Source organism: Colletotrichum acutatum (assembly GCF_030867785.1).
Source record: "Colletotrichum acutatum strain CBS 112980 chromosome Unknown BDZ83scaffold_264, whole genome shotgun sequence".
In the NCBI taxonomy this organism is placed as follows: Eukaryota; Fungi; Ascomycota; class Sordariomycetes; order Glomerellales; family Glomerellaceae; genus Colletotrichum; species Colletotrichum acutatum.
In genome coordinates this window covers 16,233-24,929 of record NW_026849258.1, presented here as the reverse complement: position 1 = coordinate 24,929, position 8,697 = coordinate 16,233, and positions in this window count along the sequence as shown.

The window sequence follows — 8,697 nt, the reverse complement described above, 5'->3', positions numbered from 1 at the left end:
TTACTCTTTATATATTTTAAATATATAATAAAAAAAAGCTTTACCTATTTAAATTTTATAAAAACTAATATTACTATAATTTAGCTTTTATAAATCTTAAACTAGAGCTTAGGTTAGAGAGAATAATAAAAATAGCTATATTAATATAGTCGCCTTTATTGCTTTTATAAAGAGGTACTATTTTTTTAGACTAATTAAAAAGTCGAATAGTAATACTAATATAAGAGCGACGCCGGTATATTAATTCCCTTTAATATATACTCTATTTTTAAATAGCCTTTTAATATACTAACTATAAAAGGAGTAGTCGTTATTTCATAAAAAGTAATAGCTAATATATATATTACTTTAACGGTTATTTAACTAAAGCTTATGTTAATATATTAATTATTTTATAATTAATAGCCTAGGCTCTTACTAAGGTAATTATAAATAGCGCTCTCTTTTTTATAAATATATTATTGTTTTTTTATTATTAAAAAGCGCACTTTTAACTATAATTTTAATAAAAAATCGCTAAGCTTTATAATATTATTTACTAAATAGATAATAATATTAAAAAATACGAGAACTATATTTATTTTTAAATAAATAACTTTTTCTTTTTATACTCCCTAACCCCTCCCCCGAATATACCGGTATTATTTATTATATTTATCGTAATTGTTTATAACTAACTTTTTATTACCCCCCTCGCTTTTATACCCTAAGTCGTTAATTTAATAATTATTTTATTTCTAGTTCTCTTTATTACCCCCGTTATTATTAATTTTATAAACTTCGAGGTATATAAAGCGCAGTTTTTAATATATATAACTAGTCTCCTCGCCGCTAACGCTATAGTCTTAATAATTTTGTTTTTTTTAAACTAGAAGTTTAATTAATAGATATAAGCCCGAATCCTATTTTTATATATATATATTTTATAAAGTAAAGTTATTTTAAAAGTTTAGGCTTTTAAATTAAAAAAAGTTTTATTCATTTCGTTTTAAGCCTCTAGGCCGTACTTTAAATTCTATTTATAATTTATATTTAAATACTAAGATTTTCTAAGTATAGCTTAAATTAATTATTTTTAATTATTTTAATTATTTATAATAATTTCTTACATATTATAAAAGTTAAGGAGTATATAAAAATATTTAAATTTAGTTTATAAAAGGTTTTTAATAAATCTATTTATTAATAAATCTTTTATTAATATATATATAACTTCGAAGCTATTTTTAATATACTTTTATTTAAACTATATATTTTAAGTATTAATATAATAAAGCTATATAGCTATTCTCTCCTCTTCCCTTATAACGAGTCGAATCGTTTATTAATTATTATATTTAATTAATTATACTTCTCTTAAATTAAAAGCAATATCTTTAAGAAGGCGCTTTAAAGCTATAGTTTCTTTTATAGTTTTTTTAAAATAGAGAAGTTTAGCTTTAGTAATTAATATTATAACCGTTACTTAGTATACGGATTTCTATTAAATTAAGTTATTAAAAAAGAATATTATATACCTTTAAAATAATCTTTATATTACCTCGTTATTTATAAAACTAGTATTCCTAGCTAAAAATAATAATTACGTACTTAGTACGCTACTATATAAAAGCGTAAAATATTTTATTATATATAAATATTAAATATATTAATTAATAACTTTAATATAAATTGCGCTTAGGTTAATTAAGAACTATAATAACTATAAGTAAATAAAAGTAACGTTTAATTTAATTATAATAGCTATATAGAGTATATTTCTAACTTTTTTTTCAAAGCTCTTTATTTTTTCTTTTATAGCTTACCCCTCGTTTAGTTTAAACTTTTATTATAATAAAGGGGTAGCTAGATTTATTATATTTATAAAGTTAAAGCGCTTAGTAACGCGTTTAATATATACGTTATAAGCTAAGTAAACTTTATAAATAGTACGGTTTTATAAAATCCGTATTTTAAAAAAGTAATTAATTAGTTTATTTTCTTTAAAATTAATATATTTTTTAATCCCGTTTATAACTTTTTAAGCGGCCTTTTGGTTATTTTTATAGTAAAGGATTATAAAGTCGTTAATATAAAATACTAGTATTACTTTTTAGTTTACTATTTAATAAATATAGATCTCTTTATAGCTATATATTATATCTATATTATAAAAGGAACTAATATACGGGCGTCGTAAATTAAAATACGGGCGTCGCTCTTATATAAGCGTCGCTATTCAACCTTTTAATTAATTTAAAAAAACAGTACCTCCCTATAAAGGCAGTAAAGGTAACTATATTAATATAACTATTTTTATTATCCTCTTTAACCTAAGCTTTAATTTAAAATTTATATAAACTAAATTATAATAATATAAGCTTTTATAAATCTTAAATAGGTAAAGCATCCTTTTACTATATATTTAAAATATATAGAGAGTAAATTATAGCGATATTAGTACTATATAACCCCTAAAATAGCCTATTACTTAACTATTTCTTCCAACGAAGTTATAAAAATTTATCGTTACTATAGATTACTTTTTATTAGCTCCGTTTTTTTTAAATACTAAGCTATATTAACTATCTATTTATATAATTCCCCGTTATCCTCCCCTTATTAAAAACGCTAAACTAGCTCTTTATTTATTACTAAAATAAGCTTAATATCTAGCTTTAATTTAATTAATTTATCTTTTTTATAAACCTAGTTAATATCGATTTATTTTTATTCCTAAATAAGCGGCCTCGTTTTTTATTATTTATATTTTAATTATTATAAGTAGTGCGGGCTTAACTAGCTAACCGGCCCTTTTTAAATAAAGCTAATTATAATAAAATAAACTATACTATATTCTTTAATTTATTATAAAGGGATATAATAATTTTAAAGTTAAGGATTTAGTAATATAGATTTAAAGAAAACGTTTTTTAAAGACGTTACTAAGGGTATACTTCCTATTTATTAAAAATAACTAAATTTATTATTTTAGAATAGATTTTATAATAATATAGGATATTTAATTTAATTAAAATAGTATAGTCTAGACTATAATATCCAAAGGGGGCTAAAATAGCCTTTTATTAAACAATATTACCTTTTTTATAAGCCGGCTTTACGTTTTAATTAAAATAAGATATTTTAAAAAAAGTATAGTTCGAAGTTTACCTAGGTATTTAAAGCGAGTATTTATATATTCTTAGCCTATAAATACCTCGTCTTTTATATAGGCTTAATAAAAACGTAGCTCTTAATTATTAATTATATCCTATATAACGTCGATAAACTAATATAAATAATTAAAACTATTTAAAAAATAACTTTTAATATTATTATTACTTAACTTAGTATTAAAAGTAATATAAATACTAAAATTCTAATATTTTTAAATAGAGTAACGGGCCTATTATACTTTTAAAAATAGGTATATTATATAGAAGTACTAAAGGATTAAGCGTTAGTCGTTAAACTCTTTATAAAGCTTAGTCTAGGCTTTTTTAAAAGTATACTTAGTTTTAATAAAAATAACGAGCTTTTATATTATAAAGACTTTATAATATATATAAAGGGGGGGCTTATTAATAAACGTATTAATATAAGCCTTATCTTTATTACTTAATATAGCTATTATTTATATTAATAACTAATATCCCTCGTTATTAAACCTATTATTATTATTATTATAGCTACGGTCCTTAACCTACTTTTATTTAGCTCTAAATATAATATCAAAGTTAATATAATAAATATAGAGTTATTACTAAACGTCCGGGAACTATTTATTTAATATAGCTTTTATTTATTTATTATAGTTTATAATAATAATAATAGGGTAACGGACTAAATATTAGTTTATAAATTAGCGGATATTTATTAAAAAAAACTAAAAACCCTTTAATTTTTCGTTATTAATAAAGCCGAACGCGGCGTTATTAATAAATTTAAAATAAATCTATTTAGTAACTTAGAAAAGAGGGAGCTTAAAACGATTAGTATTATAAATATTATTAAAGCTAATTATTTTAGAGAATCGCTTCTATATTTAAAAATAATAAAGAAAGGTTTAAATAAAGCTAATAAAGCAGTTTAGCTCGTCGTCTACCTATTTTATTACGTATAGGATATCTCGTTTATTAAATAGTTTAATTAACGTTATAATTAGCGAGTATTTAATTAGTTTCTCTCGGTTTATATAAGCCCTAGCGTTATAAATATTTTACTAAGTAAATAAAGACTTTAAAAACTACTCTTAGATAATAATATATATATTATAAGCCCGAATTTTAATTTATCGGTTTATAGTTTTAATAATATTTTAAATTACCTCGGTAAGTTTATAATATAAAAGGTATATAAAGGCTTTAAAATTAGGGCTATAATTATATTAATTATACTAAAGGTCTAAATAATAATATAATAGCTATTTATCTTCCTCTTAAGCCTCGGTAATAACTTATTATTTATAACCGTATTTATAAAACTTATACTATTAAATATTAACGCTTTTTATATACTTAGGCTCGCTAAACCGATTACATTAAAAAGTATATTAAATAATTCAGCCTCGAGCTTTATATTTATTCCGTTTTATAATACTAAATTTATTAGCTTTTATAAAATTATTAACTTAATTAAAGAAAGTATTATAGGTTTATTTTAAATCGTTAAAAATTAGTAGGTTTAGGATTTTAATTATAAAAAGAGAGGAGGATTAGTTATTTAAAATATAATAAAAGGCTATAATTTAAAAAAACGCTTCGTTTTAAATAAAGGATTACCGTAGAGGTAAATAAAGTAATAAATTAATTTAAAGACCCTATATTTTTTATTATTAATAGATATATTTTTATTATTAAAGGAGTACCGTTATTAATTATTAATTAATTTAAATAACCTATATAATAAACTAAAAAGTATTATTAAACTACTCTATTATAAAATAAAAAGGTTATTAAGACTATTCGTTAAAAAAAAATAGGCTATACTCTAAAAAAAGTTATAAAAAAGTAATCCGCTAAGTTTTATTTATTTTTTTAAAAAAATAGCAAGTAAAATATAATATAAGCTCTATATTAAAATAATCGTTTATAAAAGGTCGCGTATTTTATAATATACTAACTAAAAGCTCGGTAATAAAATCGCGCTATTTTTAAAGATTATTAACTTTATAAAATTAATTAATATTAAAATAATTACTTTTTAAAAAAAGAGATAATAGTAATTAACTAGATAATAATAAAAAGCTATAATTAATTAATAGTCGTTTTTATAGAGAGGGAGGTTTATTTATAAAAGTATTACTTTAAAATTAACTTTATAAAATATCTCTAACTCTAGTTAGAAAAGCTATAATAAATAAATAGTATAAGTTAAACTTAGAGGCTTAATAATATAACCTTAGTATAAAGGGAGTAAAGGAATAAAAAGGCTTAAAATACTTTATAAATATTTAATAAAATTCGATTATATTAATAATATTTTTTTAGACTAATTAAAGAGTCGAATAGCGACGCCTATATAAGAGCGACGCCCGTATATTAATTTACGACGCCCGTATATTAATTCTTATTATAAAGTATAGATATAAAAGTTTAGAACTATAAAATTAATAAATTTTAGAGCCTATATAGAGTGTATTAAAGTCTTTTTACTTTTTTAATAATTTTATATCCTTTAAATAGTCTTATAATTATTAGCTTATTGCTTTTAATAAATACGTTAAGGAATACGTTAATAGTATTATATTAATTAGCCTCGAGGTCGAGTTAAGTAGTTATTATTATTATAAACCTAAAGGCCTTTATAACGAGCGTTAAAATATATATATTATATAAGGGGTTAAGCGGTTATATATCTCTATTTATATATATATATAATTTAACTTCGTAAACCTCGTTATTAATATTATATTTATAAATATATACTTATTTTAATAGAAATAGGATCCTTTATTTAGGATTATAGTTAACCTCTTTTTATATCTTAATATCTTTTAACTTTTTTATTTCTATATCTATAGCTTCTCTAAATAGCTTTTAGAGTTATTATAAAAGATATTTAATATTACTAAACTTCTTTAATAGGCTTATAAAGTTAACTTTATTAAGTTATAGTTTATATATTATATTAGGGCGCTCTAAGTAGGTCCTATAAACTATTCTTTTTAATATTTAATAAAGTATTATATATTCTATACTACTTTCCTCTATTACGTTTTATTAATTAAGTATAAAAATAAAGAAAAAGTAGTCCTAATAACGCTTATAATAATCGCCGTTTTCTATATTTAAATATAAAAGCGTTATAAAAATATTATTATTAAAGCGTTATAGAGGTCTACGGGCTCTATTTAAATATTTAAAACCTATATAAACCTTATTTAGCTCTTACTAAAGTTATTTATATAAGCTCTATTTTTATATAATAATAGAGGTTTATTATAAGGGTTCTTTATTAATATTAATTTTAACGTTAAGAATCGTATTTTTATAATTAATACTTTATTTACTACGTACTTTAGCTTTTTATTAAAAGCCGTTAAGAATTAAAGGTTTAAAAACTTTTATAATATATATAAGCGCTTATAGAGAGGATTATAAACTATATAGAGCCGTCTATAATTTAATTACTATACCCCTTTTTTTATCCTTACCCCCGAGCTTATATAAAGGGGTTATTTTAAGGGTTAATAATATTAATAAAACTAAATTAGCCTCGCTAGTATTTTTATTTATACCCTAGAGTACGTCTATCGGTTACTTAGCGTCCTAAATAATTAGAAATTTAATAATAATATTATTTTTAATTATAAAGTTATCCTAAATATTAATATTTCTAAAGTCTAAATCTACTTCTCTAAATACTCGAATTATTTCGTTATTAATATTAAAGAGTTTCTATATCTCTAAGATTATTAAATTTATTTATTTATTTATTTATAATAGTTTATTCTTTATATTTAGAATTATAAAAGACTTCTTTATTAAATTTAATATTCTTTATAACGAATATTGTTTTAAAGGTAAATTTGTTTACCTTATTATTTGCCTTATTCCTTACATTACGTAAGTATATTATATACTATATTAATCTACAATTTCTATAGATTATTATAAGTCTTAATTATATAAGCAATTCTGCTTATATAAGCTTACGTAAACTATAGAAAGTACTAGAAAGTAACGGAATACTCTAGAATTCTCTCGAAGTAGTATTACGCACTACGATTATGCATTTACTTACATATACGTTTATTAATTATATTATAATTAATAAGTAATAGAATATTCTAGTAGGAGGTTTTTATGCCTATATAAGGGCGTCTTTTTACTTACCTAGACCTTTCGTTAAGCAAGCAACTTCTTATATAGTAATCTAATTATATTACTCTCTTTAAACATATAAACCTTATTTATTACGCTTATTACCCCTTATATTCATATATTCTTACTTCTTTATGAATATTCACTTTATTTATTCTTTTATAAGAATAATCCTTATAACCTCGTTATAAGCTACCGTGCTAAAAATATTTATTTAAGTATAGGTACCTAGATTTTATATAAATTATACGTTTTTAATATATATCTAACTAAGTATTTAATATACCTATAGAAAAGTACTTTATATTCTTTTTATTCTATACCCTTTTTATAATCTTTATAAAAAAGATATACTTAATAACTATATATATATAGACTATTAAATTATAAGGTTACTAATTTAAAATCCTATACTTAGTAACCTGTTTATTATTAACGCTAATATCGCTTTTATTAATTAATTTCTATTATAATAGTTAAGTTTTTATCGTTAGCCTCTTATAAGGTAATCGAGAAGTTGTTATTTACCCCTTTTAGTTTAGTAATACGTTTTAATTAGGTATAGCGCCTACGCCGCTTTATATATATACCCTTACCTATATTAATAGACGCCGCCTTTAAATATTACGTCGCCCTCCCCTCGATATTAACTTTTTATATTATTTACTTTCTCTCTTACTATTTTTATAAAAAATCTATTGCTCGGGTTTTGTATTTCTTTTAAATCGTACCTTTATTTAAGGGTAGTATAACTTTATTTTTTATGTTATTACTTTACTTAGTTACGCCGCTATCTTACCTCTAGGTCTCTCCCCGTATCGAAACGTTCTATATAACCTAGGTACCTTCCTCTCTAGCTCCGTTTACTCTAGGTCTAACTCTAAGTCTTATCCCTATAAACTTATTTTAATTTAAAAACAAAAGGTCTAGACGGTCGTAAACCGGAATTAGAGGTCGGCTTAAATATTTTATTACGAGAGGCAAAGTAAAGAATACCGTTATATACTATTATAACTTACTTTTTATTAAATAACTTTATAATAGGTCGCTAAGTCTTATATATTTTAATACTTTGGATATATTTTGCGTAACGACCTAAGTTCGCTATTAGTTATAACTTTACCCCTTTTTATTAAGCGCTAATTTAATAACGCGAAGAAGTTAGTTAGGTAATCTTATTTTAAACTTAGTGCCTAGACCGACTTTATTTATTTCCCTATTTAGCTTTTTAATTACTTTCGGACTAACTCTATTTTTATAATATGCGTACTAAATACTTAATATAGTACGAGCCTTTTAATATAAATATATTATAACGGCTATTTTATAGTAAGCTTTATATATATCTACTTTATACTTCGGCCTAGCTAGTATCCTTCTTACTTAATGTATA